Source organism: Macadamia integrifolia, chromosome 6 (assembly GCF_013358625.1).
Source record: "Macadamia integrifolia cultivar HAES 741 chromosome 6, SCU_Mint_v3, whole genome shotgun sequence".
In the NCBI taxonomy this organism is placed as follows: domain Eukaryota; kingdom Viridiplantae; phylum Streptophyta; class Magnoliopsida; order Proteales; family Proteaceae; genus Macadamia; species Macadamia integrifolia.
The window spans coordinates 2,359,945-2,372,053 of NC_056562.1; positions in this window are offsets into that span (position 1 = coordinate 2,359,945).

Here is a 12,109-nt window from a genome sequence, read left to right on the forward strand (position 1 = left end):
CCAGACTTTGCCTCTGAAGATTATGTGATTTCTTCCCTACCAATGGCTGAATGCTTAAGGGGTTCGGTGTCGATGGTGCATAAGGAGGTCACTGCGATGGATTAAGCAGTAATGCGTAGGGAAAGGCAAGGTGCTTCGCTGGTTGTGGGAGGAAAACAGAAGAAAAAAAGCAGCCAGGCGAAAAAGTTTGGTAAAAACTCAAACTCCAATTAGTTTTCCAATGCGTGTTCTATATTGGAATATCCACGGTGTGAGAAAGTCTGCTTCTAAAACAACCTTGTGCTCGATTTTGAAGAACTCGGCCCCGAAAGTCTTATGCTTGGCTGAACCCATGGTGCAAGTAAGTAAATTTCCGACGTCGTTTTTTAATAAGTTGGGTTTCTCAGTAGACTTTATTCATAATGAGAGGCATGAAAAAGTGCCTAATTTATGGGTTATGTGGAGGTTAGGGATCCCTCGACCTATTGTGACTGCTATGTCTGACCAACACATCTCAATCTTGATTGAAGTGTTTGGTGTAAAAAACTGGGATGTCTTTTGTTCATGCCAGTTCTTTTAAAGTAATTCGTCGCCAATTGTGGCTAGATCTAAAGTCACAGGAAACTTCGGCCTTCCTGTGGGTTGTTTTGGGTGACTTCAACGCCACTCTGCTATCCAGTGAAAAAAGGGGTCTGGGAACGTATAATCTCAGCTCGGTGGCTGAGTTTCAGGCAATGGTTGATGTATGTAGTTTGTTGCCTATTCCATCCAAAGGGAAGAAGTTTACTTGGACCAATAACCAGAGGAGGGGAAATGTGGCAACTGTTCTAGATCGATCCTTTTGTAATGAACAGTGGATGGATGTTTTTAAGAATATTTTGTAGCATGTTTTAGTTTCTTCTATCTCAGATCATGCCCCTTTGCTCATTGTATCTGATTCAGTGCCGAAACCTTTAAATGTTCCCTTCCGATTCCATGGTTTCTGGATGGAACACTCAAATTTTATTAAGGTGGTCGACGAAGTTTGGAGGGGTCAGATTGAAGGAAATCCCATCCTTGTTCTTGCTAAAAAATTAAAGGGGGTCAAGGTGATGCTGAGGTCTTAGGTGAGAGTCTCCTTCCCAAATTTGCATGAAGCAGTGATCAAGTCTGAAAATGATTTAAGGCAGGTTCAAGACAGGATTGAATTGTCTGGCATGTCTAATGATTTGTTTGCCAAAGAGGCTGATGCGAAAACAACTCTTCTTATGGCCAATAAAATGCAGGAGAAGCTATGGGCTGAAAAAGCAAAGCAGAGATGGATTAAAAGTGGAGACTGTAATTCAAAATTTTTTCATCTATCTGTGAAATGAAGAGGAGCTAGAAGTCGGATTTCATCCTTACAAAGGGGAGATGGTTCTTGGATAATGAACCCGCAGGGGGTGGCTGATTATGTTTCATCTTACTTCAAGAAGTTCTATGAGGCTTCAGAGACCACAGTTCACCAAGAATTGTTAGATTGCATTCCGAATATGCTTTCGACGGATGATGTTGTCAGCCTAGACTCTATCCCGAGTAGAGTGGAAATAAAGCAGGCTGTGTGGGATCTCGACCCAGAGAGCTCCCCTAGTCCGGATGGGTTCCCTAGAAAATTTTTTAGAAAATGTTGGGAGATTGTGGAAGTTGATTTCTGCAGGGTTGTGGTGTACTTTTTCATGGTGGGCTCTCTGCCAAAAGGAGTGAATAATTGCTTCATCTCTCTAATCCCTAAAGTAGATGGGGCTACTTCTTTAGAAAAACTTCAGCGAATTTGCATGGGAAATTTTTCTGTAAGGTGTTGTCCAAGATCATGTCTTCCAGGATTAGGGGGTTGCTACCCAAATTAATTTCTGAAGAACAGGGAGCTTTTCAGAAGGGAAAATTAATTTCTTCAAATATTAGCTTAGCCTCTGAGCTGGCCAATTTGATGCATTCTGCGGTGAGGGGTGGAGGTATGGGTCTCAAGCTGGATGTGCATAAAGCCTTTGACTCTTTGTCTTGGGATTTCCTTTTCGAGACACTGAGAAGGTTCGGCTTTTCTAACAGGTGGATTTCTTGGATCTATAATCTTCTGCTTTCCTCTAGAGTCTTTGTTCTTGTAAACGGTGGCCCGGTGGGTTTTTTTGAGGTTGGGAGAGGATTGCGGTAGGGAGACCCCATTTCTCCTATTCTTTTCATCTTGGTTGAAGAGGTCTTATGTAGAGGCTTAAAGGCCTTAGTGCATGGTGGGCAGATGAAGTCTCTTCCAGGTCCCAGAGGTATTTTTACCCCCTCTCTTCTTCTTTTTGCAGATGACATTTTTATCTTTATGAATGCGTCTATAAATTATGTGAGAAATCTTCAGTCGTTCCTAGTTAAATACCAAACTTTTTTCAGGTCAGAAATCTAACCTTGACAAGAGTAGACTTTTCTTTGGCAAAGTAGCCCCACACAAGAAACAATTTATCTCTGAGTTTTTGGGGGTTCATTCTGCCAGACTGCTAACTAAATATCTGGGAGTGGAGATATTCAAGGGAAGGGTTAAGAAGGACTATATTTTGCCTTTATTAGATAAAATAAAGGGTAGGTTAGCAGGGTGGAAGGGGAGACTCTTGTCAATGGCAGGAAGGGTGGAGCTAGTTCGATCTGTGATCTCTAGCATTCCTATCCATAATTTTTCTATTTACTGGTGGCCTGAGTACTCTATCAAGTTGGTAGAAAATGGATGCGAAATTTTATCTGGTCCGGTGATTTGGAAACAGGGAAAAAAATAGTAGTGAAATGGGATGATGTCTGCAAGCCCAAGCGTGAGGGAGGTCTGGGGATTAGAAGGCTGAGGGATGTGAATTTTGCGTGCTTATGCAAACTTGCCTGGCAGATAAAGCATGAGGGATCTTGTATGAATAAATTCTTTCGAGCTCGCTTTCTCAAGGATGATGGCTCTCTGAAATCAGGTCAGATCTCCTCCTCTATCTGGATTGGTCTGAAAAAGGTCTGGAACTTTATCTTGTCCCAGGAACAATGGACAATAGGAAATGGCCAAGACATTAGGTTTTGGTCTGACTACTGGTTGGATAAGATGTCAATAGAGAAGATGTTGGGTGAGGATGAAAACTCTATGGTTTCTCTAAAAGCAAAGGTTTCTGATTTCATTGCTCTCAATAGATGGGTCTCCCCAAATGTTGACTCCGATGCCATGACTAGAATTTTTGAGATGGCACAAAAAATTGTTATTACTAACATGGAGGATGTTTGCCACTGGCACCCCACCTCTTCAGGGATTTTCACAATTAAATCAGCTTGGGATTCCGTGAGATGCCTCGCCCCTAAGGTGGGATGGTACTCCATTTTATGGCAGTCCCAGATTCAACCACATCAAGTGACTTTTGGCTGGCGGATGTTCAAAAATAGACTTCCAATAGACGATCTTATGCAGGCTCGTGGAATTGTAATGACATCTAAGTGTAATTTATGTGGTATGCAGGTGGAATCCAAAAATCATATTTTCTTTTCTTGCGGTTTTGCAAAATATATGTGGCAGAAATTTTGCAACTGCTTTAACATGCAATGGCCTGATCATGTCGAGTTGGAAGCAGCTCTAAATTGGTGGAAGGCCAGGGTGAAAGATGTTTCTTTCAAGGTTATCTGGCAAAAAGGGTTTGTCTTAATTCCCTACTTCATCTGGTTGGAGAGAAATGCTAGAAGACATGAAAATGAAAAAAACTCGGTAGACTGGTGCTTTGAATTGAAGAGAGGTGAAATAAGCGCCCAATCTTATGTTCATTATGGCTCTTCAATCTTCATCTCAGATCTGCTTTGCTATAGAAGATTGGGTATCTCTGGTATCAAGTGCCACCCTAGGCAAATTTACGAAATTTTTTGGTGTCCGCCTCTTTCTGGTTGGTGAAAGGTTAATACAGATGGGTGCTCCCTTGGAAACCTAGGGAAGGTTGGGGCTGGTGGAGTGCTTCGCAATGATAAGGCTGAAGTGGTGGGAAACTTAAGATTCTTCCTAGGGGTTCTTACAAATTTTGAGGCTGAGTTCTTGGCGATCATGTCAGGTATCGAGCTTGCCAAGCCCCTTGAGATCCCAAAGTTGTGGATCGAATGTGACTCGGTGGCTATGGTTACCCTGTTGCTTAAGAAGAAAGTCCCATGGATTGTTCGGCAAAGATGGTTAAATTGTTCCCAGTATCTGATCTCAATTGAGTGGAAATTTTCTCATTGCTTCCGGGAAGTAAATTTGGTAGCAGATTTTCTTTCAAAAACTTCCGCGCGTCTAGAAGTCTCTTCCCCAGTGACATCTTGGTCGTCCCTGGTCAGGATGGATTTGGAAATGGATGCTACTCGTCGGCCAAGATTCAGAATATTATGATTATGTCTGCAAAAAAAAAAAAATTTCCTCTTTCTGTGGGCACTTTTGCTGGTCTTCTCTTCCTGTTGATGGCAATGCCAAAGGTGAGTTGGGTTAGTCAGCCTTAGCTGCCCTGTCAAGTCTTAAGTGTCTTTTGTGGTTGTTAAGTGTGTTTGCCTTATTCTGTTGATGGTAATGCCGAAGGTGGAACTCGTGCAATCCCTTTTTGACCATGTGAGAGGTGTGGGTTCCTTCCCTCCCTCTTTTTCTGTACATTATTTATTTTTTCTTTTATAATTAATATACACGAATTTCTAGCGAAAAAAGTAATATCCACACACAACATAAGTGTAAGCAAAAGTTAACTAAACTAATATAATATTAAAATTCAAAGTCCAACTATCTAATTCAAATTTCAAACTTAAAGTAATGTTGAATTAAATTACATCTTCAAAGTCTAAATCAAAGTCTACATCATCTAAAAATAAAAATCATTGTTTTCTTTGAATCCATAAGTAATGTCATCCTTCTGATCAACAGTAGGTTCAACATTTACGTTCTCTCTATAATAGTCCTCACCAACGTCATCTGTAAGTTGTGAGGGTAAGTCTCTAGGAAGAAACTTACTAAGTATATTTCTATGTGAATAAGAAATCAATTTCAATTTTTTGAAAAAAAAAATCATCAAAACAACAATAATAAATAACAAAGCAATAATCAAGGAAGTCTCACATCCCTCCTAAAAAACAATTGATAATGCCAAGCATCATTACCACAACAAACAACGCATCTCATATATCAAAACAGTAAATTTATGTAAACTAGTGTTTTTAAAATATATACAGACAAAAACTCATTTAATATAAGAATCATGTAATGCATATAGTACACTACTCCAGACAATCATAATCATAACTTAACATATAATATTAGTAACTAACATTATGTAATCAATGTTTTATTTGAAAAATTCTGCTATGTACATATAATGCAAATCATAGAGCAAAATTCAATTTGTTCCTCATTCTCTCATGTGCATAACATTAGGTTTACAAAATCATATTTTTAATGACATAAGACCATAAAATTCAAGGTTTAGAATAGACCTAATGTTCATAAAATTCTCTTTTGAATAATAATATAAACATAAACAAGTTAGGGTAGAGGTTCCACATACTCACCTTGATGTCGTTCCCAATATCATTTTTGTCAAAGTTCTACCTTAACACTATTCTTCCAAAACAAACTGCATTGTTCAGGCTGAGAAGGAGGGTGAACCAAGTTTGAGGCAGATGGAGCCTACTTAGCAAAAACATGTTTAAAATGATGTTCTCGTTTTTTACCATTTTAAACGTGTTTTGCCTTTTTAAGCCAGAAAATTGTAGAGGATTAGGAGGTAACACGAGTGATCAATTCAAAAGAACAAAGAACTCGCCACCCAAAGGAAATCCACCTAAGGGATAAAAGAACTCAAGAAGAACTACTTTTCAAAGGCCAAAGGCTCAAATTATGAATAAACTCCAAATATGTTCCATTCCATTCACTGGTGTAAGCTTATATAAATGAGCATGGAATAACCTTCCAAGCATAGGCAATTTCCAAGAACTAATTGAAAACACAAACACGGGGAAGGCAAACAACTATTTAATGGGAAAGGACCTTGGGAACCTTGAAAGGCATTTCCGCATCTTGAAGAGTCTAAAAATATAATGGTTGAAGTGCTCAAGAAGTTCTAAAACCGAATGTGAATGGAAGTTGGTCTAAAAAGTTGAATTTCAGACTTCTAAGAGTCTGCAGTCAGCCCAGACACACTTTACCCAAACATCCTTAACTTCTTCTATAAAATAGCAAATGATACACCTTTTTTTTTTCTTTTCTTTTCTTTTCTTTTCTTTTCTTTTCTTTTTTTTTTTTTTTAAATAGACTTCTAGACCTTTCCATTCATATATGGCACGAATTCTAGTTCCTTCTGAGTTGGTTCAAGTGTCTCCGTAAAATTATCCCAAAATCCTGGATTGCAACTTTTATTTCCAGTTTCTATCTTCTGGCTTGGACTTGTGGGTTTATTAGACTGGATTGTTGGGCCATTTAAAAATGCTCCGGCATCATAGAGGATTAGGAGGTAAATCAATAGTTCATGAACTCGTGTTTTGCTTTTTGAAAATGCTCATGCATCACTTTTACCATTTATAAAGAATGGTACCGCTTACTCGGATTTCCAATCGAGTTAGCTTACGTACGCTTCCCGAGCGGTTGGATTCTTTTCTTAGTCGAGAAAAGATCAAAGGAGGTGCTACAATCAATGAACTATTGATTTGAAAGCATAATCCGGACTAATATGTCAAAGTGGTCATCTACGGCAAAGGTTTCTATAACTGTGGAAAACGCTGTGCCTATTTTTTTGTTTTTTTTTTTTTTTTTTTTTTTTTTGGGTTAATAGAGCTACTTTCCATCTTCTGCCTTCTGGCAGGGGAAATAAGGCAAACATCAAGTATTTTCGTTTAAAACATGTTCTTTTTTTTTCTTTTTAAAAATCCTCGAGATTGGTGCATACATTTTTTTCTTTTAAGAAATAGTGTGTATTAATAAAAACTACGGATTACTCTTGATTTAAAAAACATTCACAGAAAAACAGGAATCGGAATTAGGTCAAACTATTCTACGTACAATAGATAGCGAGGAAGTCTGCGACAGACTTTACATCCCTGTAGAAACGCAACCCTAAAATGATGCAGAAGATAATGGAAAAACAAAACAAACAATGCACACGGATTTTACGAGGTTCGGCAAGGGTGCCGACGTCCCCGGTGAGATGAGATCCTGCTTCACTATCAATGGAGAATAGGGTTACAGCGCTTGTCCTCACACCTCTCAGTATTGCTTGCATTACAGAGAAAGAAACCCTCGCTACAAATATATAGCGAAAAAAAACCCTAATCCGGATTAAACTACAATTGCCCTCCGAAAAAAAAAATTCGAGCAGGGGGCTGCGCCCCCCTACACCCCTTGCTATGCAGAGGGGCCTCCTGCCCCCCTTGCAACCCCCACGGCCTGCTAACCGGCTAGTGGAACCGTCATCCTGGCTATCTAGGTGCTGCACCAGTACTCCCTGGATTAAACTGCGACGGAATACAAGACATCATACACCAACAATCTCCATATTGGCTTGAATTCTGTCGAGCCTCCTGTAAAGATAACTTGTAGACATCTTCATCATTGTACCTCATTAGAGGTACAAAACCGCACCTGTTTGGTGCGTCCCTCATCTTCAACAATGAGTAATATTAATCAAGTCCAAACAGGACTCGAACTTCTCTGTAGTAACTGGCTTTGTAAACATATCTGCAGGATTGAGATCTATATGAATTTTTCTCAAGTGAATACTGCCTTCTGACACAAGCTCCCTGATCTTGTGAAATCTCACATCAATATGCTTTCTCCTTGCATGAAACACCTGATTCTTTGCAAGATGTATGGCACTCTGACTGTCACAATGTAATATTGTACCTCCTTGCTCCAACCCCAACTCACGAACCAGTCCAGCCAACCAGACTCCTTCCTTGGTAGCCTCAACTGCTGCCATGTACTCTGCCTCTGTAGTGGATAATGCAATTGTAGACTGAAGCATTGCCCTCCATGATATAGGTCCACCAGCCAATGTAAACACATACCCTGTAGTAGACCTCCTCTTGTCTAAATCACCAGCATAGTCAGAATCAATTCTGTAGAGTTTCCCTTGCCATTGAACATAACACCTATATCTTTAGTCTTGCTCAAATATCTGAAGATCCACTTAATTGCATTCCAATGTTCTTTCCCTGGATTACTCATGTATCTGCTAACAACATTGACTGCATGAGACAGATCCGGCCTGCTACAAACCATAGCATACATAAGACTCCCAACTGTGCTAGCATAAGGGACTTGAGACATCTGCTCCCCCTCCTCATGTGTTGTAGGGCATTCCCTTTCAGATAACTTGAAGTGGCCAGCTAACGGAGTGCTAACCGGCTTAGCCTTTTCTATATTGAAACGCTCTAGCACCTTTTCAATATACCTCTTCTGAGTTACCCAAAGTTTACCTGCATTTCTATCTCTAAGGATTTCCATGCCAAGGATCTTCTTAGCGGCACCAAATCCTTCATTTCAAATTCAGCACTCAACAAAGACTTCAAAGAGACTATATCATGTTTGGTCTTTGCAGCAATGAGCATGTCATCAACATAAAGCATCAAAAAAATAATGGAATTATCACTTGACACTTTATAATAAACACAACTATCATACTCACTTCTTGTGTAGCCAATCTTCATCATGTGGGAATCAAAACGCTTGTACCACTGCCTAGGAGATTGATTAAGGCCATAAAGCGACCTCTTAAGCAGACAAACATGGTCTTCCTTTCCCTGCACCTTGAAACCTTCAGGCTGCTCCATGTAAATCTGTTCCTCCAAGTCACCATGAAGAAATGCAGTTTTCACATCAAGTTGTTCAAGCTCTAAATCATACATGGCCACCAAAGCAAGTAGTACCTTGATCGAAGTGTGTTTCACCACCGGAGAAAATATTTCATTGTAGTCTATCCCCTCCTTCTATGCATAGCCCTTGGCTACAAGTCTGGCCTTATACCTTTCATGCTCCTTTTCAGATGCTGTCTCTTTCTTATGAAAGACCCATTTACACCCAATGATTTTTCTTCCCTTGGGTTTTTCCACAGTCTCCCAAGTCTTGTTCTTCTGTAGAGATTCCATTTCCTCCATCATAGTTATCATCCATTTATCATGTTGTGCATCACTCAAAGCATCATGATAGGAAGATGGATCACCTGTACCTACAATGAGGGCATAGGCAACCATGTCCTCAAACCCGTATCTCGTAGGTGCTTTGTGAGTACATTTCCCTTTACCCTTTGTCACAGTATAGGGAACTTCTACTGCTTCCTGTTGTCCTAGTAAGTCACTTGATGACTCATTCTCTCTTGTTGTTTTTAACTCACCTAACTCCACCTGCACAATAGAACCTTCTTTATTTTCATCAACTGCTTGTGAATTGTAATTTGACTTCACTATATGAGACTCATCAAACACAACGTTTCTGCTAACCACAATTTTCTGTGAACTTGGATCCCACAACTTGAATCCCTTTACACCTTTCTTAAAACCAAGAAAGATACACTGCTTAGACTTTGAGTCTAACTTGGAACGCTGCTCACTTTCAACATGCGCATAGGCTGGACAACCAAATATTTTTAGAATAGAATAATCTACTGGTTTTTCTGTCCATACCTCTTTAGGAATTTTACAGTCAATCGCCTTTGATGGAGACCTATTGATGAGGAAACATGCCATGTTTACTGCTTCTGCCCAAAATCTCTTGCTCAATCCTGCATTCAGCCTCATACTCCGAGCTCTTTCTAGAAGTGTTCTGTTCATCCTTTCAGCTACACCATTTTTCTGTGGTGTCTTTGGAACCGTGAAATGACGTGTAATCCCTTCAGCTTTGCACAATTCTAGAAACGGCTTGTATGTGTACTCTCCTCCATTATCTGTTCTCAAGTATTTAATTTTCTTTCCTGTCTTCCTTTCTACCTCAGCCTTCCATTCCTTAAATTTAGTGAACACCTCACTTTTATGCTTCATTAAATAGATCCAGACTTTTCTTGAGTAATCATCAACAAATGTCACAAAGTATTCTGCCCCACCTTTAGATTTTGTTGTTGAAGGACCTCATACATCGCTGTGTACATAATCAAGCACCCCTTTACTCTTATGTTTTGCAGTTTTGAAACTAACCTTGCATTGTTTTCCTAACACACAATACTTGCAGAAGTTCAGTTTACAAGTTTTTACTCCTTTCAACATTTTCCTTTTATGAAGCTCCATCAATCCCCTTTCTCCCATATGCCCTAACCGCATATGCCACAGATAGGTATCATCTGTATCAAATACTGCATCTGTAGTCACAGATGCTCCACCTATAACTGTGCTCCCTATGAGTCTGTATAGGTTTCCTGCTAGCTGTCCCTTCATGACAACCATTACATCCTTAATAACTTTGAGAACTCCACATTCTGCTATGTACTTGCAGCCATTTGAGTCAAGTGCCCCCAAAGATATTAAGTTTTTCATTAATTCTGGTACATGTCTCACATCTGCTAAGGTTCTTACTATCCCATCAAACATCTTGATTTTGATAGTGCCTATCCCAATGGTCTTGCATACGGCATCATTCCCTATTAGGACAGACCCACCATTATATGGTTGATATGTATCAAACCAATCCTTATGTGGACACATGTGATATGAACATCCAGAATCTAAAATCCAAGAATCAGAAGGTTGATTCTTACCTAATGATATAGAGAGTACATCTCCATCATCTCCATCTGAACTATCAGCCACGCTAGCTTCCTCAGATGCCTTATCTACACCTTTCTTCTTTAAGTCCGCTTTTCTCTTCAAGCACTCTCTCTTCATATGACCTTCCTTCTTGCAATAGTGACAAGAGACATTTGTCTTTGCCCCTTTTGATTTCGATCGACTCTTCCCATATCCCTTCAGATTTAATCTCCCTCTTTCCTGCTCCTTGTCACCTCCGAAAAAACATTCTCCTTGAGATTTCGTACTACTGGCATTCTTCCTTGTATCATTGGACATGAGGGCAGTTGCGACTTCATCCATCTCAAGGTTCTCCTTCCTGTACAAGAGAGTCGTTACTAGGTGATCATATGACTCTGGGAGTGACGACAGCAATAGTAACGTCTTGTCTTCATCCTCGATCTTAACCTTCAGGTTTGCAAGTTTACTTACGATCTGATTGAACATGTTAAGATGCTCTAATAGATCCATACCTTCCTCCATCTGTAGAGAATACAATTGCTTCTTCACGAACAACTTGTTCGTTAAGGACTTCGTCATGTAGATGCTTTCAAGTTTCGTCCATAACTGCGGTGCAGATTCGATACCCACAACATATTGTAGGGCATCATTAGAAAGATTTAATCGAATAGCACTTACCGCGTTTTCCTCCATCTCTTCCCAATCTTCGTTAGTAATTTTTGTAGGATTCTTCGACTTTCCCAACAACGTTTTCGCCAAACCCTGCTGTATCAGAAGATCCTTCATCCTTTGACGCCAGAGGGTGAAATTGTTCTTCCCATTAAACCTCTCGATGTCATACTTGACATTCGATCCCTTCCCTGCCATCGTGATAGTAAATCCTAGAAAACAGAAACCTAGAGCTCTGATACCAATTTGTAGAAACGCAACCCTAAAACGATGCAGAAGATAACGGAAAAACAAAACAAATAATGCATACAGATTTTACGAGGTTCGAAAAGGTTGCCTATGTCCCCGGTGAGATGAGATCCTGCTTCACTATCAATGGAGAATAGGGTTACAGCGCTCGTCCTCACACCTCTCAGTATTGCTTGCATTACAGAGAAAGAAACCCTCGCTACAAATATATAGCGAAAAAAAACCCTAATCCGGATTAAACTACAATTGCCACCCTAATCCGGATTAAACTACAATTGCCCTCAAATAAAAAAAAAAAATCGAGCGGGGGACTGCGCCCCCCTACATCCCCTGCTATGCAGTGGGGCCTCCTGCCCCCCTTGCAACACCCATAGCCCGCTAACCGGCTTGTGGGGCCGCCGTCCTGGCTGTCTAGGTGCTGTACTAGTACTCCCTGGATTAAATTGTGACAGAATACGAGACATCATACACCAACAATCCCTTGATATATGCTAAAAAGAGACCCGCTCAAAGTTAGTAAACA